The following is a 25583-nucleotide window of genomic DNA, read 5'->3' as shown; positions in this document are numbered from 1 at the left end:
GTGCAAAGGCTGGATTATTTAAGAATGTTAAAGGATCTGCTACTGTTAAAACTCCATCTATAAACTGATTTAATTCCATAGGAATAAAAGGTGAAACTCAAAGCTAAACCCAGTCTGAATTAGTAAACTATCAGGGTAATTCATGGAAATTCGCACAAAAGTGGCACAGGCGGCTGCCGCACAGTGTTCCCTTGCGATAGACTGCGCCAGCCGCGTGCGATAAAATCCAATTCAGCGCACAGCGTATTCATGGATTTTAGCCTCCAAAACCAGCTGTGGCGCATAGTGGTGCAGCGACTCTGCAGCAGTGCCAGTTACGCCCCCAAGAACGCCCTTGTGCAAGGAAAAGGCATCAAAATCCCCAATCCAGCGCAAAGGTCTGCGCCCACCCAAAACCAGTTTACCGGACTGCCAAACAGCAAACGCCAAGCGGGGAATGTGCATTACGGGTTTTGCGGTAACTTCCAGAGGCGAAAGGGCCTGTGCGAGCGGGGTACGTGTATAACTGGGGTTCGCGGGAAGTTTCATACGCGATTGGCCTGGGTACGTGTATTCCAGGGGTGCGTGGGAAGTTTCACACGTGAATGGGCTGGGTACGTGTTTTCCAGCGGTGCGTGGGAAGTTTCACACGCGACTGGGCTGGGTACGTGTATTCCAGGGGTGCGCGGGAAGTTTCACATGCGAATGGGCTGGGTACGTGTATTTCAGGGGTGCACGGGAAGTTTCACACGCGATAGGCCCTGTGCGAGTGGTGTACGTGTATTCCTGGGGTTCGTGTGAAGTTTCACACGCGAATGGGCTGGGTACGTGTATTTCAGGGGTGTGCAGGAAGTGTTACACGCGAATGGGCTGGGTACGTGTATTTCAGGGGTGCACGGGAAGTTTCACACTCGAATGGGCTGGGTACGTGTATTCCAGGGGTGCGCGGGAAGTCTCAGACGCGAATGGGCTGGGTACGTGTATTTCATGGGTGCGCGGGAAGTTGCACACGCGATTGGCCTGGGTACGTGTATTTCAGGGATGCGCAGGAAGTTTCACACGCAAATGGGCTGGGTACGTGTATTACGGGGGTGCCGGGGAGCCCGAAACATGAATTGGCAGTGTGGGTCCTCCCAGGTGTTCCCTCTACACCCTCCACGGCTCCTGCAGGCAGCCCACACCACGGGGAACTACCCTGCACCCCTGGTCATGTCCCGCAGGCAGCCCATCCACCATGGGCATGCCCCCCAGCAAAGCCACATGTCACCTTGCACTACTGGTCACCAACTCATGTCCCCCTGCACCCCCACCCCCTAGCAATGCAGGGAACCTGCCAGCAGGCCCCCACTCATGTCCCCCTGCACCCCCACCCCGCCGCAGTGTGGGGCACCTGCCAGCATGCCCCCACTCATGTCCCCCTGCACCCCCACCACCCAGCAGTGCGGGGCACCTGCCAGCAGGCCCCCACTCATGTCCCACTCATGTCCCCCTGTATCCCCACCCCCCAGCAGTGCGGGGCACCTGCCAGCAGGTCCCCACTCATGTCCCACTCATGTCCTCCTGCACCCCCACCCCCAGCAGTCAGGGGCACCTGCCAGCAGGCACCCACTCATGTCCCTCTGCACCCCCACCACCAGCAGTCAGGGGCACCTGCCAGCAGGCCCCCACACATGTCCCACTCATGTCCCCCTGCACCCCCACCCCCAGCAGTGCGGGGCACCTGCCAGCAGGCCCCCACTCATGTCCCACTCATGTCCTCCTACACCCCCACCCCCAGCAGTCAGGGGCACCTGCCAGTAGGCACCCACTCATGTCCCTCTGCACCCCAACCCCCCAGCAGTGAGGGGCACCTGCCAGCAGGCCCCCACTCATGTCTCACTCATGTCCCCCATCACCCCCACCCCCCAGCAGTGAGGAGAACCTACCAGTAGGCCCCCACTCATGTCCCCCTGCATCCCCCCCAGCAGTCAGGGGCACCTGCCAGCAGGTCCCCACACATGTCCCCCAAACACCACGCCATGACTATACAGACCCATGGCCCTAATGCCAACCCAAATCCCAACCATCCACCCCCCAGTGCAAACACCCAACGATCCACTGCACCCACTCCCTAGTAAATCACCCATTCCATGATAGTCTGAAAAGAACCAGCATGCCCATCAGCAAATGTCCTACAGAGCCACACAGTTGAAACACATAACTGTGCCAATGCTCTTGGAGACATGCACCAAACCATCACTGTACACCACACCAATAATGTAGAATAAATAAATGTATTAAAAAGTACAACAAATGTCAAAATGACAAGCACACATGCAAAAGAAAAATTATTTTTGAAATAAGAAAAAGAAAGTCAAATCCAAAAATTTAAAAAATATAAGTGGTGCATCCCCAAAGTCCATAGAACGAAATCCAAAGATGAAAAGCATAAAAAACATTACTCCATGTGAATATGACTAAAAGAAAGTATATACATGTCCTGAAAATTGAAAAAGAAAGTCTGAAGGGTCCATTATCCCAAAAGCAAATGAAACCTAACAAAAACCCTATCTAAAATACAACTATATACAAAAAGTGGAGCAAGGTCCGTGGACTCCAAATCATAATAATAAAGAAATGAAACCTAAACCTAAATAACTATATACAAAGGCGGCGGGCTAGTCCGACGGCTCACTGGTTGATGTCATGGGCCAGGGCATCATCGAACTCCTGTTCAATGGCTTGGAGGCGGGCATGTTCACTGTCCCCGAGGTCTCGCAGGGATAATGCAGTGTCCAGCTCCAACTCCCTGCAAATACCCTCGAGGCACTCAGCCCGCCTCAGCAACCTCCGCATGGAGTTCTCCGCCCTGACCATTGTGAGCCGTTCCTCCTCCGCCCGCCGCTGCTCCGCACCTATCTGCTGGCTCAACCGCTCCCACACGGAAGACACTCCCATTCCAGGGTTCTCCTGCCCTCCGGTCGATGCCTGCCCCTCTGATGTTGAAGGCCCCGAGCCATGATGCCTCCCACGTCGAGCCTGCCGCTGCCTCCGACGCAACTGCCTCTGCGAGCACGGCGGCATCCAGGCTGATGGAATCCACCGACGCCATCGTACACGTGCCCTGCCCGATGATGCCGTCACATCCTCCATCTGTTGGGGTCCAGTTGCTGGTGTGTCCATCCCTGCTGGACCTCCGACTCCCGACTGTGGCAGGGTTGGGATCCCCACCGAGCTGGCTGCGTTGGTCGGGGCAGGTCCACAGGGGGCCCTGGTGGCATCTGGGCCGGAAGACGGCATGAAGAACGACTGGCGCATAGCCTCCACAGAGGAGGAGAGGGTCGCCAGAGGGCCCGACACATGCAGGAAACCCCCGACCATGGTCGCTCCCAACTGGGCCACGTTGGCATGGTGCTCTTCGTGATGACGTGCGTGCTCCCCCCGGAAAGCACGCACCTCATCACGAATGACACCCGTGTGCAACGAGACACCAATCAGGACCTTCTCCATACGGCCAGGGGTCCCCTCGTCCGCAGGTAGAGGAGTGTCAGATGACATGGACATCCCCCCTACCTGCAGACGGGCTTGGAATGGGCATCCCTGCTGGTGCATGGTGGTGCAGTCACAGTGTCAGGGACAGTGACATGCACAGGCCCCTCCACGGCGACCGGTGCTGCCTCCTGCCCCTGCCCCTTGACTGCACCACTTGCACCAGCAGGGATGCCCCCACCAGGCCCCATGTGCGGCTGAGTAGCAGCCTCCTCCTCCTCTGTGGAAACCACCAACCTGGATGGCTCCACACCGTCATCCGCCGTTGCAAGCCCCTATAGGGGCTCACCCACGCCTTCCGCTGCAGCCGTGGGGGCATCCCCGCCGCTTTGCTCCACAGCGCCGTCTCCGTCCTCTTCTTCACTTGGCGCTTTGTAGAGGGAGACATAGAACACAAGCATCAGGGTACTGTACAATGGTCCCCTAGACAGGAAGCAATAGCAGATGAGTGGCACTGTCAAACATCACTTCCATCATGTCCCTCCACAACACATGGGTCAGTGCAGGCAAAACACATGCAGTAACAGGCATGGCGCATGCCATGGACATTAGCATACATGTCCAAGGGACTCTTGAATCATACAATGTTGGTTTGAAACTCACATGCATCATGGGTCATGCCTATCACATGCACACACCTCACCGTAGTTTCATCCATCTGGACTCGTACACCCCAGACACAGTGGATACAAGGATGACTAGGCTGCATCAGTGAATCCAAACATTGTCACAGACATGTGTCATGCATCCATGGCATTTACAAGTCACAGACATGCAGGTCAGACACACAGACATGGACACCTTACATGTACATGGCATCAGTACCCATCCCTCACCCCCACCCATGTCCAGGAACAGAGACTGGCATGCTTTCATGTGTCCATTCCGCATAGAGCTCCCCATGTTGCATTTCAACACATGCACCAACCATGTGGTTCACACATTACTGGTCCCACATGCATGACCATGATGTCCCTGCACACACACATACGCACATGGCCTATGTCACACATACAGGCAAGTATCAGACAACCAGCACACTGCAACATGCCCTGTCTCACACGGCAATGCTTGGCCACTTACCGCTCAACTCCAGACGGGTCTGCCTCTCAAGGATCTGGGCGTGGAGCACTGGGCCCTGTTGGAGCGGGGTACGTGTATTCCTGGGGTGCGCGTGAAGTTTCACACGCGAAAGGGCCCTGTTGGAGCGGGGTATGTGTATTCCTGTGGTTTGCGTGAAGTTTCACACGCGAAAAGGCCCTGTTGGAGCGGGGTACGTGTATTCCTGGGGTGCGCATGAAGTTTCACACGCGATTTCGGCAGGGTACGTGTATAACTGGGGTTCGCGGGAAGTTTCACCCGCGATTGATGCAGGGTACGTGTATTATGGGGGTGCCGGGGCGTCCGACACGTTATTTGGCAGTGTGGGTCCTCCCAAGTGTTCCCTCTACACCCTCCATGGGCCCTGCAGGCAGCCCACACCACAGGGGACTACCCTGCACCCCTGGTCATGTCCCGCAGGCAGCCCATCCACCATGGGCATGCCCCCCAGCAAAGCCACATGTCACCTTGCACTACTGATCACCAACTCATGTCCCCCTGCACCCCCGCCCCCCAGCAGTGAGGGGCACCTGCCAGCAGGCCCCCACTCATGTCCCACTCATGTCCCCCTGCACCCCCCCAGCAGTGCGGGGCACCTGCCAGCAGGCCCCCGCTCATGTCCCCTTGCCCCCAGGTCATGACGATCCTAAATCATGGCCCTTATGGCCAGCCTACCCAGCACAAAGACCCAATCAAGTATTGCATCCACCCACATCGAAAAGGCAAATAACTATATACAAAAATGTGGTTCAGTGTTCAAGTGGTCCAAAATAAAGAAAAAACGAAAGGAAACCTAACACTAACTAACTAACTATTTACAAGGGCAGCGGGGAAGTCCAACGGCTCACTGGTTGATGTCCCGGGCCAGGGCACCATCGAACTCCTGCTCAATGTCCTGGAGGCGGTCCTCTTCCATGGCCCCGAGGGTTCGCAGGGGCGATGACATCCGGATCTCCAGGTCCTTGCGAATGGCCTCGAGGCACTCGGCCCGCCTCAGGGCCCTCCGCATGGAGTTCTCCGCCCTTACCATTGTGAGCCGTGCCTCTTCCGCACGCTGCCGCTCCACATCTATGGCATGGCCCAACCGCTGCCACACGGAAGACACTTCCCGTCCAGGGTCCTCCTGCCCTCCGGCCGATGCCTGCCCCTCCGATGATGAAGGCCCCGAGCCATCATGGCTCCCACCTTGTTGCTGCTGCTGCTGTGCCGCTGCCTGTGCCCTTCTCTTGCTGCCTGCACATCCTCCTCCGGCTGGGGTGCAGTTGTAGATGTGGCCACCCCTGCTGGACGTACGACTCCCGACTGTGGCAGGGATGTGTCCTCCACCAGCCTGGCCGGAGGGTCAGAGGCAGCTCCACAGGGTACCCAGGTGATACATGGGTGGGAAGATGGCATGGAGGATGACTGGGGAATAGGGGGTTCAGTTGAGGGGGGGTCAGAACAAGGTCCAGAAAACGGAGGAATCCGGCCCTGGTGAGCTGGCCCAGTGGGTCAACGCGTTCAACGAGCCATGCGAGAAGACGTGCAGTCTCCTCATGAAAAGACTGCAGGTCAGCTAGCATGACACGTTGACGCAACGCCACCCCACCCAGGACAGGCTCGACCCAGTGCCGGATAGCCACATCCGCAGGGAGAGGAAGGCCAGTTGGTGTAAGCCAATCCCCTCCCTGGGAATGGGTCTGGACGTAGGTATCCCTGCTGGTGCAAGATGATGCAGTGACAGGATCAGGGACAGGATTGCACACAGGCACCTCCGCGGCGGCCTGTGCTGCCTCCTGTCCCTGCCCCTGCACTGCACCACTAGCACCAGTGGAATCCCCACCTCCAGACCCCGTCTCTGTCCCTTGCACGGCCTCCTCCTCCACCAAACCCCCCACCAACCTGGATGACTCCATGCCATCTTCCTCCGTCAGACCCTGTGGGGTCTCAGCTGCCCCTTCTGCTGCCGAGGAGTCCAACTCTGACCTCCGCCTCTTGGACCTCCCCTCGGCAGCTGCGACCTGGGATGCGGCACCGGACTCCTCACTCCCTGACGAGATGACAACCTGGGAGGGGAGCCGGGCCTTGCATCTCCGGCTCGCAGTGTGATCCCTGCCGTTGTGCCCCACAGCACCCTCTCCGCCCTCTTCATCAGTTGACGCTGCAGACAGGGAGAGATAGCAGACAGGCATCAGGGCACTGTACAATGGACTCATACACACATGACAGTTGCACACGAGTGTCATTGACAAACTTCAGACATGGCATCACAATCCCGACACACATGTCATTTAAACTCACACACATGAGCTATTCCACAGCCATATTGCAAAAGCCAGCACCATCCATACAAATACAACAGCATGAACAGCCAAAGGTGAGCCTGACATCACATTAAACACAAGGAGTGCACTAGACACGCACACACGCCACCACACTCACATGCATGTGTACATCTCCTACGACTGTGGCAGTGATGAGATTTGCACCCATGTGACATCTGACAAACAGTCTTCTACACATCAGTGTCCCAGGCATCCATGTTGCATCATTGTTGCACCCTTGTCAAATACACACACATGCACATGCACACGGTGCAGACACATGCAGCTGGAACCGACATCCATGTGTGACACCACAACCATCCCAACTTACATACACAGTCATCCAAACATGTGTGCCCACACATCAGCATTTTGCATGCAAGCTCACACACACATGCACCATCCATGTGTCACACATGAGAGGCCTCGCATGTGTCAGCCTCACAGCCCTGTACATACATGGCCTGACAAAAACACATGTGCAACCTGCACATTACTGGCACACCACCACACGCACAGCATACAATCAGTATGCATGTACACTTACCGCTCGACTCCAGACGGGTCTGCCTCCCAAGGACCTGGATGTGGAGCGCTGGGGATATGCGTCCCAGGACCCTCATCTGATCTTCCGACAGGTGGCCCCGGCGCTCCTTAGCATCCGCTGCCTTCAAGAGGCGCCAGGCCTTGCTGAGGGTCCTGGACCTGAAGTCCTCCGAGCGCTTCTTGACATGATGGAATAGGCGGACTGCCACCCCCTCCGCGTTGATGGCAGTCACGATGTCCGTCCAGATCCGGGTCTGTCCTTCCTTGTCGGCGCGAGAACTTCCGTAGATGGCATCATACTGCCCCAGGACTTGCTCCACCAGGACACCAACTTCGGTGGCAGTGAAGCTGGTGGCCCTCTGCCTCTCTGGCTGGGGGTTGCCAGTGGTACCAGATGGTGTAGTGCCCGACATGGCAACCCCAGAGCCAGGAGTGGGTGGGCAACTGGGTCCTGGGGCTGGGCTGTGGAGCGAGATGGTACTCCAGTCGGGAGTCTTCGGTTCCAGCAGGGGTGGTCACAGCAACTGCACCCCTGGCTGATGTGCAGGCAGCAAATAGCAGGGCACGTGAGCAGCAGGCAGTCAGGCAGCAGCAGATGGCAGGTGGGAGCATGCTCGGGGCTCTGGGGGCAGTAATTCAGCCTTCTGGGCAGGAGCATGGTCTTCCGTGTGCTTACGCGTGGCCAGCTTGATACGGAGTGATTTGGCACGTGAAAATCTTGCACGTCAGCGTGTAATTCGAGGAAAGGCCCTTAGCGCGTAAGCTCGTCAGCACGCGTACGCGATTTCATTGGACCAAAGGCCCTTAGCGCGTAAGCGCATCTGTGACGTGCATGCGCAGGCGTTTCCCTGTACACGGGTGCATGTTACACGTCCAAAAACTGCATGTCCGAGTGTCAGCTCGTGTAATTGGAGGATAGGGCCTTAGCGCGTATACGCGGAAGTGATGTGGGACATGTGAGCCGGTTCAAAAGGCACGTGTAGGACGTCATTTCCTTGTACGTGCTTTTCGTGGAGAGCGAGTGGGTGAATTCTGTACTTCTTGTCGGTTCACACGCGATTTACTTCACAGCGTTTCTAGTTCGTACTCCCTGTTACCTCTGACAGCTTTTTTCTGATTTTCTGTTGGGCCTGTTTCCACAAACAGCGTTCACTTCTTCTTTTGTCCTGTCTCCTCAGACAGTGTACAATTCTTCTTTTGGCGGGGGTGTTGCCAACGCGCACACGCGTGTATTTTTCACGCTCATTTTCCAGGCAGACGGTGTGTCGCGCACGTATTTACCAACTGTGCTTGCCCCGTGTGTCACATACCCCTTCAGAGGTCAATGTGGGCTGCGTGTAACACGCGTACGTTCATTTTTGTGTTTCTGGGTGCCACAGCGTAGTGCGGGTTCATTTTTCCACGCACGTAGTCTACGAGGGGTTGCGTGCACGTTATAGTCTGTTTTTGGGGTGCCTGTGCGTTGCGTGACCCATCATCTTTCCCCAGGGGTCACAAACAGCTTTGCTAGAGCGCTAGGGTATGAATTCCATCTAGTACCCTACCCCTTTGACACCCAATTGCCCAGGACAATAGTTTACTGCAACTCACATACGCACAACAACATCAGTGCCATGGTTGGGAGGCGACCAAGCGGTAAGGGTGGCAAAGGTGGCCGAGCCTCAAGGGGTGGCCGTGGTGGGTGCGGTAGGGGACGTGGCCGGGATTTGCAGGGTACCCTTAGCCCCCCATGTGTGGAGGACCAGTCAGGGACACTCATGCCCCCCTCCCCATAGTTGAGGGAAACGTGGCTGACACGTCTCTGATCAGCCCTTGTTGGACCGGCCCATTTTGGCACCTGACCTGGCAGAGGGTGACTCCCAGGCTGACTTCCAGGTCGCCAAGTCTAGGCCACATGTGGCGGTGCAAGTTGGTGCCACCAGCCACGTGAATCAGGGGCAGCTATGTCATCTGCTGCCCCGAGTAGGCAGGGTGGGGAGGCTGCAGGGGCAGCTGCAGCTCCATCCACCCCAGCTCTGATTCTCCCAGCCAGGGCAGTGTTGGTCCCAGTCCATCTTGCTAACGTTCCCCCTGACTACTTAACACTTCAGCCAATGCCTGCACCAAGTCCCATGTTCAGTGTGCATTCCCACACTCCAACTACCCAGTCGACCGGTGCTCCTGCCCCTCGTGGCCAGAGCAGCGTAGGGCACTCAGGATCCCCACCACCTTCCAAAAAAAAGAGTAAGAGTGCTCATCCACTACAGGCTGATACCCCAGACACGGCTACGCAGTCCGGCACGCAAAGGAAGCCTAGCTTCAATGATGCCGAACGTGATGCACTTGTGCAGTATATGTCCGCACACAACAGCGAAATGTTGATCACTTCAGGGTGCAAGACCACACCTGCCCGACGTCAGGCACACTGGCAGACCATCGCGTACATCATAAGTGCCCTTGGATCAGTGAGGCGCACAGCTGGTGAGTGCTACAAGCGCTGGAATGACCTTAAGCGCAGGGCAAAGAAAAAGCTGGCCTCAAGTCATGCCGCTACTCTGGTGACTGGAGGTGGGTCTCCACAAGAGGACATTGAACTCACTGTACACGAGTCTGTTGCTGGGACCTACGTCACAGAGGAACAGATCCAAGGTGTGGGAGATCTGCCAGATTACGAGGCATTGTCCGGTGAGTGCACATGCATGTGTGTGTTATCCATGTGTATGTTGTGTGTGTGAGGGGTTCTGATTGAGTGCCAGGTGAGGGTGTGTGTGCCTGAGTGGTTTGGGTCACCCATGTGCTTCATCCAAAACATTCTGCGCCCCTGGATTTAGGTATTACAGTATCCCTTCTGCCCACAGTAGACTTTTTGTGCAACATCACGCCAGTTGCCCTTGAAGTGGCATCTTACAACAACATTGTTCCGTATTTCTCATTGTTCATTCAGGCTGATTGTTTCGATCCCCCCACTTTCACTAACCATATCTGAGCCCTATTGTCAAACGATATGTGACATGCCTATGGTACATGCCATCTGTGTGATGGCATGGTCATGTATGTGGATTGGACATGCTACTCACAGGCCAATGTGTGATGGCTCTGCTAGCCAGCATGCAGCTAATGTGTTGCTCTTCCATCTTGGTGTCATCAGTGTCTGACATTTTCCTCCCCTTCAAACTCAGTGACAGTGCATGCATGGGAGGGTTATAGTCATGTGGGACATGTGTCAATCAAGCACTGGTTCTGTACCTCATGAGGCCTAATTGTGTGCCATGGTGCTAATGCCTGTTTCCATTTTTTGTCTTTCATGTTTCTGCAGGGGATGACGCACTTGATGGTGTTGAGGGTGAGGAGATGGTGCAGACCCAGGAGGGATCTCAGGCACGACCGGGCACCAGTGGGGGACGGGGTGTGGTGGTGGGTGAGAACCCACTCTTGCTGCAGACCGTTCTCTCCAGGGGTGTCTCTGGGTGCACCTCACCAGACCTCTTTTCGGGTGTTGATTCGGATGATGAGACCTATGTGGCTTCGCAGGTAGGTGTTTCTGCAAGGGATTCTGTTCTGTCTGACCCACCTGCACCAGAGGTACAGCCCACTATGGGGATGTCAGTGTTGGTAGGTCCGCCTTTGGTGGTTACGGATGCAGGGCCACACTCCGCAACATCTGATCCTGTTCCTGGACCAGCATATCAGAGGGGGAATGCAGTCCTGCAGCCTCAGGCAGTGCCGACACAGCAAGGCACAGTTCGCCTTGCCCCAGACAGTTGTGGTGCCCGCCAACGCGGTGGCCGTACACCACCAGGCAATACTGCATGGGAGAGATCCATATACAGTATGGCAAACCAACAGGCAGCAGCATCTTAGATGATGGCTCAAGCTATGGAGAGGGTGGCCACTTCCATTGTCCCCCGAGAGACGCAGATGGAGCAACTACAGCAGGCAACAGACTCCATTTGCCAATCACTCAGGGACGACATGTTGGCATCCAACAAGGACAGACGGGCGGCCCTGGACACTCTGCAGGAAGCCATTTCTTTAGAGTCCCAGGGCCAGAGGGAAGCCCTGAGGGTAGAAGTCTGTCACCTCAGGCAGACTCTTGTGGAGCTTGTGGCTTTCACTGTCACGAGGACAGAACAGCTGCTAGAGCGTGTCACACGTACGCTCTCAGCAGCGATGCAGACAACTCGGGAGGAGGTCCGGGCATCATGTCAGGTGCTGCATGGGGATCTCCGCACCATAATCCTCCAGAACGAGACCTTCCACACCCGCATGCTTGCTGCCATGGAGGACCAGACTAGGGCTTTGTGTGGGCTGCCTCCAATAGCACCACCACCTCCTGTGGTGGCAGCAGCACAGGGTGATGAGAGCGACCACAGCGATTCAGAATCTCTCACATTAGCGTAGCCGTACAGGCCATGAGTCCATGGAGGTGTTTTTTTCGCAACATCCACACAGGTGGCTGTTGGTGTGCACCTTCTCCTCGGACCTCCTGGGTGGCCTCCCCCACCCCCGCTGGCCCCCACATGGCCATTTTTGATTTTTGATTTTTGATTTTTGATTTTTGGATTTTGATTTTTGATTTTTGCTTTTTTGTTACAGTGTGTTGCCTTGTGTGGCTCCCGTGGGCATCCACTGTATTGCGGCTGGGCACATGCAGGCTTGTCCTGAGTTTGGGTTAGATGCTTGGGTTCATGAGACACACACCCCTCCTGCTTCCCGTTACCATGGGCTTTCAAAGGGTGTGCCCAAGTGACAGTAACTTACACAGTGACATTGGACTCTCATGACATGTGTGGGCAGTCTGTAGTCAATACTGTGTATACATTCCTAGTGCATATTGTTGTAGTATTGTACACTGCATGTTGTGCTTGTGCATCCATGTCTCCCTCCTAATTTGCAGGTTCATTCCACATGTCTTCACAAGGCCGTCTACTTTGGAGATGGAGTTTGTGTTGTAAGCAGTGCACTTCCAGATTTACGTGGCACCAACACTGTACAGTTGGGGGTGGTCGATGTGCTAGATAGGTTGTAAGTCTACGTACCCTTTAACTTAGTACTGTCATGTGAATGCTATGTTTGGGGTGGCTAGCTGCATTGTATTGTGGTAAGTCTTTGGTCATGTGTGTTGTCAGTTCTACATTAATGGGAGCACATTGTGTGTGGCCATTTTCCCATCGGGACACTGTACTTTGAGACACTTGTGTCATGTTTTGGGGATTCCTTTGTTTGCTCTCACATAGCATGACATGCCATGGTGTGTTGGGGGGCGGTGCTGGGGAGGTGTTGGGTTACATGGCACTGTTGTCATGTTGTATCTTGCAAGGGGGTAATGATTTTAGCAGCATAGAAGTGTGTCTTTTGAATACACAGCATTGGTGGTGTTTGTGTAGGTAGGGATGCACACAATGGAACACTACCAGGTGAACAATCTCAGGCTGGTATGGTTGTGACAGTTGACTGTCAGTTGACTCATCATCATTGATAGTCAGCTGGTATGTGCCAGGGCTGTGTGCATTCCACAGGGGTGTGATTTTAGGTGAAGTAATTAGCCACCAGCTGCGTACGGGCTGCTTCACCCCATGCCCTTTCCCCTCCCATGCGCAGCGGGCGTGCAAGTGGTTGGGGATGTGGGGGCACCACCATGTCCACCGGCAGGCCCCTGCGTGTTGCAACATTGTGCAGGACACATGCTTCCACTATGATCCTGCACACTACTGGGAGAGCGTATAGCAGCTGCCCACCAGAGCGGTCAAGGGAGCGAAAGCGTGACTTGAGCACTCCGAATGTATGCTCCACTATGCCCCGGGTTGCAATATGGGCTGTGTTGTATCTTACCTTGGGTGGCGTGGTGGGGTCCCGAATTGGCGTCATCATGTGGGTGCTCAGAGGGTAGGCACTGTCCCCTGGGGAGGTGGTGATGGGTATCATTAGTGGGGTTGTGACATTACTCAGTATCTGACATGCATGAATGTGCTGTGGCATTTATGCTCACCAACCAGCCATGTATCGCCATGCCGACCAGCTTCTAGATCCCGGTTTAGGGTTGACATTCTGTAAATGAAACTGTCGTGGGTGGACCCTGGATAGTTGGCATATACTGAGGTGATGATTCCCTTGGCATCACATACTACCTGGACGTTGATGGAATGCCAGTGCTTGCGGTTTGTATAGATGTGCTCAGTGGCCCTCGGGGGACGTAGAGCCACATCGGTGCAGTCAATGGCACCTAGCACTTTGGGGAAGTGTGCCGCCCCGTAAAAATCCTGGGCGACAGCCTGCCTTTCTGCAGGTGTTCTGGGCAGGTATATGTGCCTGCGTACTGATGGGTGTGCAGTCATGATGGCCAAGACCTGGTGTAGGCAGCGTGACTGCGTGGCCTGTGACACCCACCCCCCACTATGGCACTTGTCCGCTGAAATGATCTAGTGGCCAAGAAGTGCAGTACATTAAGGACCTTCACCAGGGGGCTGAGTGCTTGGGAGCAGAGGGTGGGTGATGTGAGGTCATCCTCCCACTCACTGACTAGGTCGAGTATTATGTGAGGTGGAAACCTATACCTCCCATACACGTGGTCATCAGGCATCCCAAAAAGGCTGGTTCTGGGTGTAAAAATTCTGGCCCTGGCTATCCTCCTCCTCCTGCGGTATCCCACGGCCACTGCTGCTAGGAACGGTATATTCATCCTGGCGTCTGAGCTTGTTTGTTGTTTGCGTGCACTTTTATGCTGCGCGGGTCGACGTACGCCTGCTTCCTGCTTGCGTACATGTTTCCGGATTAGTGCGACTTTTTTTGCGTGTGCGTGTGGGCGTTCCACGCATTTGCCTCCTGTACTTCCACGCCCACCACAGTGATACACATACCCAGCTCGGCCAGGCCCAATCGCGTGTGAAACTTCACGCGAGCCCCTGAAGTACACGTATCCCGCTCGGCCAGGCCCAATCACGTGTGAAACTTCACGCGAGCCCCTGAAGTACACGTACCCCGCTCGGCCAGGCCCAATCTCGTGTGAAACTTCATGCGAGCCCCTGAAGTACATGTAGCCCGCTCGCCCAGGCCCAATCGCGTGTGAAACTTCCTGCAAGCCCCTAAAGTACACGTACCCCGCTTGGCCAGCCCCAATCGCGTGTGGAACTTCCCACGAGCCCCTGAAGAACACGTAACCCGCTCACCCAGGCCCAATCACGTGTGAAACTTCCCGCGAGCACCCGAAATACACGCTATTTTTGACACAGCGGGTGTCCGTGTTTGTTGCGTACCCCTTTGCACGTCATTTGTCCTAGAGGGCCACAGTATGGGACATTCATCGAGCTGTATATACGGATTTTCGTTAGCGCACATTTTTTTAATGCACAGGGATGCTACCGCCTGCCTTTATGTGGCGGACATGTGTTGATGTACATAGTTGACTTTTGGTTTGTGTTGTGGGATCGCCATTTCACTGCTGGGGGGTGGGTGTGCAAGGGGACATGAGTGGGGGCCTGCTGGCAGGTGCCCCGCACTGGTGGGGGGTGGGTGTGCAGGGGGACATGAGTGGGGGCCTGCTGGCAGGTGCACCGCACTGGTGGGGGGTGGGGGTGCAGGGGGACATGAGTGGGACATGAGTGGGGGCCTGCTGGCAGATGCCCTGCAGTGGTGGGTGTGGGGGTGCAGGGGGACATGAGTGGGACATGAGTAGGGGCCTGCTAGCAGGTGCCGCGCACTGGTGGGGGGTGGGTGTGCAAGGGGACATGAGTGGGGGCCTACTGGCAGGTGCCCCACACTGGTGGGGGCTGGGGTGCAAGGGGACATGAGTGGGGGCCTGCTGGCAGGTGCCCCGCACTGCTGGGGGGTGGGGGTGCAGGGGGACATGAGTGGGACATGAGTGGGGGCCTGGTGGCAGGTACCCTGCACTGGTGGGGTGTGGGGGTGCAGGGGGACATGAGTGGGGGCCTGCTGGCAGTTGCCCCGCACTGCTGGGGGGTGGGTGTGCAAGGGGATATGAGTGGGGGCCTGCTGGCAGGTACTCTGCACTGGTGGGGGGTGGGGGTTCAGGGGGACATGAGTGGGGGCCTGCTGGCAGGTGCCCCGCACTGCTGGGGGGTGGGTGTGCAAGGGGACATGAGTGGGGGCCTGCTGGCAGGTGCCCCGCACTGGTGGGGGTGGGGGTGCAAGGGGACATGAGTGAGGGCCTGCTGGCAGGTGCCCCGCACTGCTGGGGGGTGGGTGTGCAAGGGGACATGAGTGGGGGCCTGCTGGCAGGTACACTGCACTGGTGGGGGGTGGGTGTGCAAGGGGACATGAGTGGGGGCCTGCTGGCAGGTGCCCCGCACTGCTGGGGGGTGAGTGTGCAAGGAGACATGAGTGGGGGCCTGCTGGCAGGTGCCCCGCACTGGTGGGGGTGGGGGTGCAAGGGGACATGAGTGAGGGCCTGCTGGCAGGTGCCCCGCACTGCTGGGGGGTGGGTGTGCAAGGGGACATGAGTGGGGGCCTGCTGGCAGGTACACTGCACTGGTGGGGGGTGGGTGTGCAAGGGGACATGAGTGGGGGCCTGCTGGCAGGTGCCCCGCATTGCTCGGGGGTGAGTGTGGAAGGGGACATGAGTGGGGGCCTGCTGGCAGGTGCCCCGCACTGCTGGGGGGTGAGTGTGCAAGGGGACATGAGTGGGGGCCTGCTGGCACGTGCCCCGCACTGGTGGGGGTGGGGGTGCAAGGGGACATGAGTGAGGGCCTGCTGGCAGGTGCCCCGCACTGCTGGGGGGTGGGTGTGCAAGGGGACATGAGTGGGGGCCTGCTGGCAGGTACACTGCACTGGTGGGGGGTGGGTGTGCAAGGGGACATGAGTGGGGGCCTGCTGGCAGGTGCCCCGCATTGCTCGGGGGTGAGTGTGCAAGGGGACATGAGTGGGGGCCTGCTGGCAGGTGCCCCGCACTGCTGGGGGGGGGGGACAGGGGGACATGAATGGGGGCCTGCTGGCAGGTGCCCCGCACTGCTGGGGGGTGGGTGTGCAAGGGGACATGAGTGGGGGCCTGCTGGCAGGTGCCCCGCACTGGTGGGGGGTGGGTGTGCAAGGGGACATGAGTGGGGGCCTGCTGGCAGGTGCACCGCGCTGTTGGGGGGTGGGGGTGCAGCTGGACATGAGTGGGATATGAGTGGGGGCCTGCTGGCAGGTGCCCCGCACTGGTGGGGGGTGGGGATGCAGGGGGACATGAGTGGGACATGAGTGTGGGCCTGCTGGCAGGTGCCCGCACTGGTGGGGGGTGGGGGTGCAAGGGGACATGAGTGGGGGCCTGCTAGCAGGTGCCCCGCACTGGTGGGGGGGTGTGCAAGGGGACATGAGTGGGGGCCTGCTGGCAGGTGCCCCGTACTGCTAGGGGGTGGGTGTGCAAGGGGACATGAGTGGGGGCCTGCTGGCAGGATCCCGCACTGCTGGGGGGTGGGTGTGCAGGGGGACATGACTGGGGGCCTGCTGGCAGGTGCCCCGCACTGCTGGGGTATGGGGGTGCAGGGGGACATGAGTGGGGGCCTGCTGGCAGGATCCCGCACTGGTGGGGAGTGGGTGTGCAAGGGGACATGAGTGGGACATGACTGGGGGCCTGCTGGCAGGTGCCCCGCACTGCTGGGGTATGGGGGTGCAGGGGGACATGAGTGGGGGCCTGCTGGCAGGATCCCGCACTGGTGGGGAGTGGGTGTGCAAGGGGACATGAGTGGGACATGAGTGGGGGCCTGCTGGCAGGTGCCCCGCACTGTTGGGGGGTGGGGGTGCAGCTGGACATGAGTGGGATATGAGTGGGGGCCTGCTGGCAGGTGCCCCGCACTGGTGGGGGGTGGGGATGCAGGGGGGCATGAGTGGGACATGAGTGTGGGCCTGCTGGCAGGTGCCTGCACTGGTGGGGGGTGGGGGTGCAAGGGGACATGAGTGGGGGCCTGCTAGCAGGTGCCCCGCACTGGTGGGGGGGTGTGCAAGGGGACATGAGTGGGGGCCTGCTGGCAGGTGCCCCGCACTGCTGGGGGGTGGGTGTGCAGGGGGACATGACTGGGGGCCTGCTGGCAGGTGCCCCGCACTGCTGGGGGGTGGGTGTGCAGGGGGACATGACTGGGGGCCTGCTGGCAGGTGCCCCGCACTGCTGGGGTATGGGGGTGCAGGGGGACATGAGTGGGGGCCTGCTGGCAGGATCCCGCACTGCTGGGGGGTGGGTGTGCAAGGGGACATGAGTGGGGGCCTGCTGGCAGGTGCCCCGCACTGGTGGGGAGTGGGTGTGCAAGGGGACATGAGTGGGACATGAGTGGGGGCCTGCTGGCAGGTGCCCCGCACTGGTGGGGGTGGGTGTGCAAGGGGACATGAGTGGGACATGAGTGGGGGCCTGCTGGCAGGTGCCCCGCACTGGTGGGGGGTGGGGGTGCAGGGGGACATGAGTGGGACATGAGTGGGGGCCTGCTGGCAGGTGCCCCGCACTGGTGGGGGGTGGGTGTGCAAGGGGACATGAGTGGGGGCCTGCTGGCAGGTGCCCCACACTGGTGGCGTGTGGGGGTGCAGGGGGACATGAGTGGGGGCCGGCTGGCAGGTGCCCCGCACTGCTGGGGCATGGGTGTACAAGGGGACATGAGTGGGGGCCTGCTGGCAGGTGCACCGCACTGGTGGGGGGTGGGGGTGCAGGGGGACATGAGTGGGACATGAGTGGGGGCCTGCTGGCAGGTACCCCGCACTGGTGGGGGGTGGGGGTGCACGGGGACATGAGTGGGGGCCTGCTGGCAGGTGCCCCGCACTGGTGGGGGTGGGTGTGCAAGGGGACATGAGTGGGGGCCTGCTGGCAGTTGCCCCGCACTGGTGGGGGGTGGGGGTGCAGGGGGAAATGAGTGGGGGCCTGCTGGCAGGTGCCCCGCACTACTGGGGGCTGGGGGTGCCGGGGGACATGAGTGGGGGCCTGCTGGCAGGTACCCCGCACTGGTAGGGGGTGGGGGTGCAGGGGGACATGAGTGGGGGCCTGCTGGCAGGTTCCCCGCACTGCTGGGGGTTGGGGGTGCAGGGGGACATGAGTGGGGGCCTACTGGCAGGTACCCCGCACTGGTGGGGGGTGGTGTTGCAGGGGGACATGAGTGGGGGCCTGCTGGCAGGGGCCCCGCACTGCTGGGGGGTGGGTGTGCAAGGGGACATGAGTGGGGCCTGCAGGCAGGTGCCCCGCACTGCTGGGGGGTGGGTGTGCAAGGGGACATGAGTGGGGGCCTGCAGGCAGGTGCCCCGCACTGCTGGGGGGTGGGTGTGCAAGGGGACATGAGTGGGGGCCTGCTGGCAGGTGCCCCACACTGGCGGGGGGTGGGTGTGCAAGGGGACATGAGTGGCGGCCTGTTGGCAGGTGCCCCGCACTGCTGGGGGGTGGGGGTGCAGGGGGACATGAGTGGGACATGAGTGGGGGGCTGCTGGCAGGTGCCCCGCACTGGTGGGGGGTGGGGGTGCAGGGGGACATGAGTGGGACATGAGTGGGGGCCTGCTGGCAGGTGCCCCGCACTGGTGGGGGGTGGGGGTGCAGGGGGACATGAGTGGGGGCCTGCTGGCAGGTGCCCCGCACTGGTGGGGGGTGGGTGTGCAAGGGGACATGAGTGGGGGCCTGCTGGCAGGTACCCCACACTGGTGGGGGTGCAGGGGGACATGAGTGGGGGCCTGCTGGCAGGTACCCCGCACTGCTGGGGGGTGGGGTGCAGGGGGACATGAGTGGGGGCCTGCTGGCAGGTGCCCCGCACTGGTGGGGGGTGGTGGTGCAGCGGGACATGAGTGGGGGCCGGCTGGCAGGTGCCCCGCACTGCTGGGGGGTAGGTGTGCAAGGGGACATGAGTGGGGGCCTGCTGGCAGGTGCCCTGCACTGGTGGGGGGTGGGTGTGCAAGGGGACATGAGTGGGGGCATGCTGGCAGGTGCACCGCACTGGTGGGGGGTGGGGGTGCAGGGGGACATGAGTGGGACATGAGTGGGGGCCTGCTGGCAGGTGCCCCGCACTGGTGGGGGGTGGGGGTGCAAGGGGACATGAGTGGGGGCCTGCTGGCAGGATCCCGCACTGCTGGGGGGTGGGTGTGCAGGGGGACATGACTGGGGGCCTGCTGGCAGGTGCCCCGCACTGCTGGGGTATGGGGGTGCAGGGGGACATGAGTGGGGGCCTGCTGGCAGGATCCCGCACTGGTGGGGAGTGGGTGTGCAAGGGGACATGAGTGGGACATGACTGGGGGCCTGCTGGCAGGTGCCCCGCACTGCTGGGGTATGGGGGTGCAGGGGGACATGAGTGGGGGCCTGCTGGCAGGATCCCGCACTGGTGGGGAGTGGGTGTGCAAGGGGACATGAGTGGGACATGAGTGGGGGCCTGCTGGCAGGTGCCCCGCACTGTTGGGGGGTGGGGGTGCAGCTGGACATGAGTGGGATATGAGTGGGGGCCTGCTGGCAGGTGCCCCGCACTGGTGGGGGGTGGGGATGCAGGGGGACATGAGTGGGACATGAGTGTGGGCCTGCTGGCAGGTGCCTGCACTGGTGGGGGGTGGGGGTGCAAGGGGACATGAGTGGGGGCCTGCTAGCAGGTGCCCCGCACTGGTGGGGGGGTGTGCAAGGGGACATGAGTGGGGGCCTGCTGGCAGGTGCCCCGCACTGCTGGGGGGTGGGTGTGCAGGGGGACATGACTGGGGGCCTGCTGGCAGGTGCCCCGCACTGCTGGGGGGTGGGTGTGCAGGGGGACATGACTGGGGGCCTGCTGGCAGGTGCCCCGCACTGCTGGGGTATGGGGGTGCAGGGGGACATGAGTGGGGGCCTGCTGGCAGGATCCCGCACTGCTGGGGGGTGGGTGTGCAAGGGGACATGAGTGGGGGCCTGCTGGCAGGTGCCCCGCACTGGTGGGGAGTGGGTGTGCAAGGGGACATGAGTGGGACATGAGTGGGGGCCTGCTGGCAGGTGCCCCGCACTGGTGGGGGTGGGTGTGCAAGGGGACATGAGTGGGACATGAGTGGGGGCCTGCTGGCAGGTGCCCCGCACTGGTGGGGGGTGGGGGTGCAGGGGGACATGAGTGGGACATGAGTGGGGGCCTGCTGGCAGGTGCCCCGCACTGGTGGGGGGTGGGTGTGCAAGGGGACATGAGTGGGGGCCTGCTGGCAGGTGCCCCACACTGGTGGCGTGTGGGGGTGCAGGGGGACATGAGTGGGGGCCGGCTGGCAGGTGCCCCGCACTGCTGGGGCATGGGTGTACAAGGGGACATGAGTGGGGGCCTGCTGGCAGGTGCACCGCACTGGTGGGGGGTGGGGGTGCAGGGGGACATGAGTGGGACATGAGTGGGGGCCTGCTGGCAGGTACCCCGCACTGGTGGGGGGTGGGGGTGCACGGGGACATGAGTGGGGGCCTGCTGGCAGGTGCCCCGCACTGGTGGGGGTGGGTGTGCAAGGGGACATGAGTGGGGGCCTGCTGGCAGTTGCCCCGCACTGGTGGGGGGTGGGGGTGCAGGGGGAAATGAGTGGGGGCCTGCTGGCAGGTGCCCCGCACTACTGGGGGCTGGGGGTGCCGGGGGACATGAGTGGGGGCCTGCTGGCAGGTACCCCGCACTGGTAGGGGGTGGGGGTGCAGGGGGACATGAGTGGGGGCCTGCTGGCAGGTTCCCCGCACTGCTGGGGGTTGGGGGTGCAGGGGGACATGAGTGGGGGCCTACTGGCAGGTACCCCGCACTGGTGGGGGGTGGTGTTGCAGGGGGACATGAGTGGGGGCCTGCTGGCAGGGGCCCCGCACTGCTGGGGGGTGGGTGTGCAAGGGGACATGAGTGGGGCCTGCAGGCAGGTGCCCCGCACTGCTGGGGGGTGGGTGTGCAAGGGGACATGAGTGGGGGCCTGCAGGCAGGTGCCCCGCACTGCTGGGGGGTGGGGGTGCAGGGGGACATGAGTGGGACATGAGTGGGGGCCTGCTGGCAGGTGCCCCGCACTGGTGGGGGGTGGGGGTGCAGGGGGACATGAGTGGGGGCCTGCTGGCAGGTGCCCCGCACTGGTGGGGGTGGGGTTGCAGGGGGACATGAGTGGGGGCCTGCTGGCAGGTGCCCTGCACTACTGGGGGCTGGGGGTGCAGGGGGACATGAGTGGGGGCCTGCTGGCAGGTACCCCGCACTGGTGGGGGTGCAGGGGGACATGAGTGGGGGCCTGCTGGCAGGTTCCCCGCACTGCTGGGAGGTGGGGGTGCAGGGGGACATGAGTGGGGGCCTGCTGGCAGGTACCCCGCACTGGTGGGGGGTGGTGTTGCAGGGGGGCCATGAGTGGGGGCCTGCTGGCAGGTGCCCCGCACTGCTGGAGTGTGGGTGTGCAAGGGGACATGAGTGCGGCCTGGGGGGTGGGTGTGCAAGGGGACATGAGTGGGGGCCTGCTGGCAGGTGCCACACACTGGTGGGGGTGGGTGTGCAAGGGGACATGAGTGGGGGCCTGCTGGCAGGTGCACCGCACTGGTGGGGGGTGGGGGTGCAGGGGGACATGAGTGGGACATGAGTGGGGGCCTGCTGGCAGGTGCCCCACACTGGTGGGGGGTGGGGGTGCAGGGGGACATGAGTGGGACATGAGTGGGGGCCTGCTGTCAGGTGCCCCGCACTGATGGGGGGTGGGTGTGCAAGGGGACATGAGTGGGGGCCTGCTGGCAGGTGCCCTGCACTGGTGGGGGTGCAAGGGGACATGAGTGGGGGCCTGCTGGCAGGTGCCCCGCACTGCTGGGGGGTGGGTGTGCATGGGGACATGACTGGGGGCCTGCTGGCAGGTGCCCCGCACTCCTGGGGCATGGGGGTGCAGGGGGACATGAGTGGGGGCTGCTGGCAGGATCCCGCACTGCTGGGGGGTGGGTGTGCAAGGGGACATGAGTGGGGGCCTGCTGGCAGGTGCCCCGCACTGGTGGGGAGTGGGTGTGCAAGGGGACATGAGTGGGGGCCTGCTGGCAGGTGCACCGCACTGGTGGGCGGTGGGGGTGCAGGGGGACATGAGTGGGACATGAGTGGGGGCCTGCTGGCAGGTGCCCCGCACTGGTGGGGGGTGGGGGTGCAGGGGGACATGAGTGGGACATGAGTGGGGGCCTGCTGGCAGGTGCCCCGCACTGGTGGGGGGTGGGTGTGCAAGGGGACATGAGTGGGGGCCTGCTGGCAGGTGCCCCACACTGGTGGCGTGTGGGGGTGCAGGGGGACATGAGTGGGGGCCGGCTGGCAGGTGCCCCGCACTACTGGGGCGTGGGTGTACAAGGGGACATGAGTGGGGGCCTGCTGGCAGGTGCACCGCACTGGTGGGGGGTGGGGGTGCAGGGGGACATGAGTGGGACATGAGTGGGGGCCTGCTGGCAGGTACCCCGCACTGGTGGGGGGTGGGGGTGCACGGGGACATGAGTGGGGGCCTGCTGGCAGGTGCCTCGCACTGGTGGGGGTGGGTGTGCAAGGGGACATGAGTGGGGGCCTGCTGGCAGGTGCCCCGCACTGGTGGGGGGTGGGGGTGCAGGGGGAAATGAGTGGGGGCCTGCTGGCAGGTGCCCCGCACTACTGGGGGCTGGGGGTGCCGGGGGACATGAGTGGGGGCCTGCTGGCAGGTACCCCGCACTGGTAGGGGGTGGGGGTGCAGGGGGACATGAGTGGGGGCCTGCTGGCAGGTGCCCCGCACTGGTGGGGGGTGGGTGTGCAAGGGGACATGAGTGGGGGCCTGCTGGCAGGTGCCCCACACTGGTGGCGTGTGGGGGTGCAGGGGGACATGAGTGGGGGCCGGCTGGCAGGTGCCCCGCACTACTGGGGCGTGGGTGTACAAGGGGACATGAGTGGGGGCCTGCTGGCAGGTGCACCGCACTGGTGGGGGGTGGGGGTGCAGGGGGACATGAGTGGGACATGAGTGGGGGCCTGCTGGCAGGTACCCCGCACTGGTGGGGGGTGGGGGTGCACGGGGACATGAGTGGGGGCCTGCTGGCAGGTGCCTCGCACTGGTGGGGGTGGGTGTGCAAGGGGACATGAGTGGGGGCCTGCTGGCAGGTGCCCCGCACTGGTGGGGGGTGGGGGTGCAGGGGGAAATGAGTGGGGGCCTGCTGGCAGGTGCCCCGCACTACTGGGGGCTGGGGGTGCCGGGGGACATGAGTGGGGGCCTGCTGGCAGGTACCCCGCACTGGTAGGGGGTGGGGGTGCAGGGGGACATGAGTGGGGGCCTGCTGGCAGGTTCCCCGCACTGCTGGGGGTTGGGGGTGCAGGGGGACATGAGTGGGGGCCTACTGGCAGGTACCCCGCACTGGTGGGGGGTGGTGTTGCAGGGGGACATGAGTGGGGGCCTGCTGGCAGGGGCCCCGCACTGCTGGGGGGTGGGTGTGCAAGGGGACATGAGTGGGGCCTGCAGGCAGGTGCCCCGCACTGCTGGGGGGTGGGTGTGCAAGGGGACATGAGTGGGGGCCTGCAGGCAGGTGCCCCGCACTGGCGGGGGGTGGGTGTGCAAGGGGACATGAGTGGGGGCCTGTTGGCAGGTGCCCCGCACTGCTGGGGGGTGGGGGTGCAGGGGGACATGAGTGGGACATGAGTGGGGGGCTGCTGGCAGGTGCCCCGCACTGGTGGGGGGTGGGGGTGCAGGGGGACATGAGTGGGACATGAGTGGGGGCCTGCTGGCAGGTGCCCCGCACTGGTGGGGGGTGGTGGTGCAGGGGGACATGAGTGGGGGCCTGCTGGCAGGTGCCCCGCACTGGTGGGGGGTGGGTGTGCAAGGGGACATGAGTGGGGGCCTGCTGGCAGGTACCCCACACTGGTGGGGGTGCAGGGGGACATGAGTGGGGGCCTGCTGGCAGGTACCCCGCACTGCTGGGGGGTGGGGTGCAGGGGGACATGAGTGGGGGCCTGCTGGCAGGTGCCCCGCACTGGTGGGGGGTGGTGGTGCAGCGGGACATGAGTGGGGGCCGGCTGGCAGGTGCCCCACACTGCTGGGGGGTAGGTGTGCAAGGGGACATGAGTGGGGGCCTGCTGGCAGGTGCCCTGCACTGGTGGGGGGTGGGTGTGCAAGGGGACATGAGTGGAGGCCTGCTGGCAGGTGCACCGCACTGGTGGGGGGTGAGGGTGCAGGGGGACATGAGTGGGACATGAGTGGGGGCCTGCTGGCAGGTGCCCCGCACTGGTGGGGGGTGGGGGTACAGGGGGGCATGAGTGGGGGCCTGCTGGCAGGTACCCCGCACTGGTGGGGGGTGGGGGTACAGGGGGACATGAGTGGGGGCCTGCTGGCAGGTTCCCCGCACTGCTGGGAGGTGGGGGTGCAGGGGGACATGAGTGGGGGCCTGCTGGCAGGTACCCCGCACTGGTGGGGGGTGGTGTTGCAGGGGGGCCATGAGTGGGGGCCTGCTGGCAGGTGCCCCGCACTGCTGGAGTGTGGGTGTGCAAGGGGACATGAGTGCGGCCTGGGGGGTGGGTGTGCAAGGGGACATGAGTGGGGGCCTGCTGGCAGGTGCCCCACACTGGTGGGGGTGGGTGTGCAAGGGGACATGAGTGGGGGCCTGCTGGCAGGTGCACCGCACTGGTGGGGGGTGGGGGTGCAGGGGGACATGAGTGGGGGCCTGCTGGCAGGTGCCCCACACTGGTGGGGGGTGGGGGTGCAGGGGGACATGAGTGGGACATGAGTGGGGGCCTGCTGTCAGGTGCCCCGCACTGATGGGGGGTGGGTGTGCAAGGGGACATGAGTGGGGGCCTGCTGGCAGGTGCCCTGCACTGGTGGGGGTGCAAGGGGACATGAGTGGGGGCCTGCTGGTAGGTGCCCCGCACTTGTGGGGGTGGGGGTGCAGGGGTACATGAGTGGGACATGAGTGGGGGCCTGCTGGCAGGTGCCCCGCACTGCTGGGGGGTGGGTGTGCAAGGGGACATGAGTGGGGGCCTGCTGGACTATTTTTTTCATGTGCACCGCGCTGTGTGCGCTTTCACTGTGGCCTTGGCGCACGCCGTTAGATGACCTGTGCGCCGGCGTGCGCCGCACACTTTTTCAGTGCACATGCCTGATTTTACTCGCGCACAGACTTCCATGAATAGATGTGCGATGGTTTCCCTGCGATATTCGCACTTGCACTGCGATTTTCGCTCTTTCACTTCGAATCGCACATTTTCGCACGCTTGTGCCGGAATTTTCTGCGGACATTGATTCCATGAATCGGCCTGTAAATATAAAAAAAACCCTGCTCTGCCAGTGCAAGCCCTGGGA

This window comes from Ambystoma mexicanum, chromosome 3q (assembly GCF_040938575.1).
Source record: "Ambystoma mexicanum isolate Mex_15411 chromosome 3q, UKY_AmexF1_1, whole genome shotgun sequence".
NCBI lineage: Eukaryota > Metazoa > Chordata > Amphibia > Caudata > Ambystomatidae > Ambystoma > Ambystoma mexicanum.
This window is presented reverse-complemented; position numbering follows the sequence as displayed.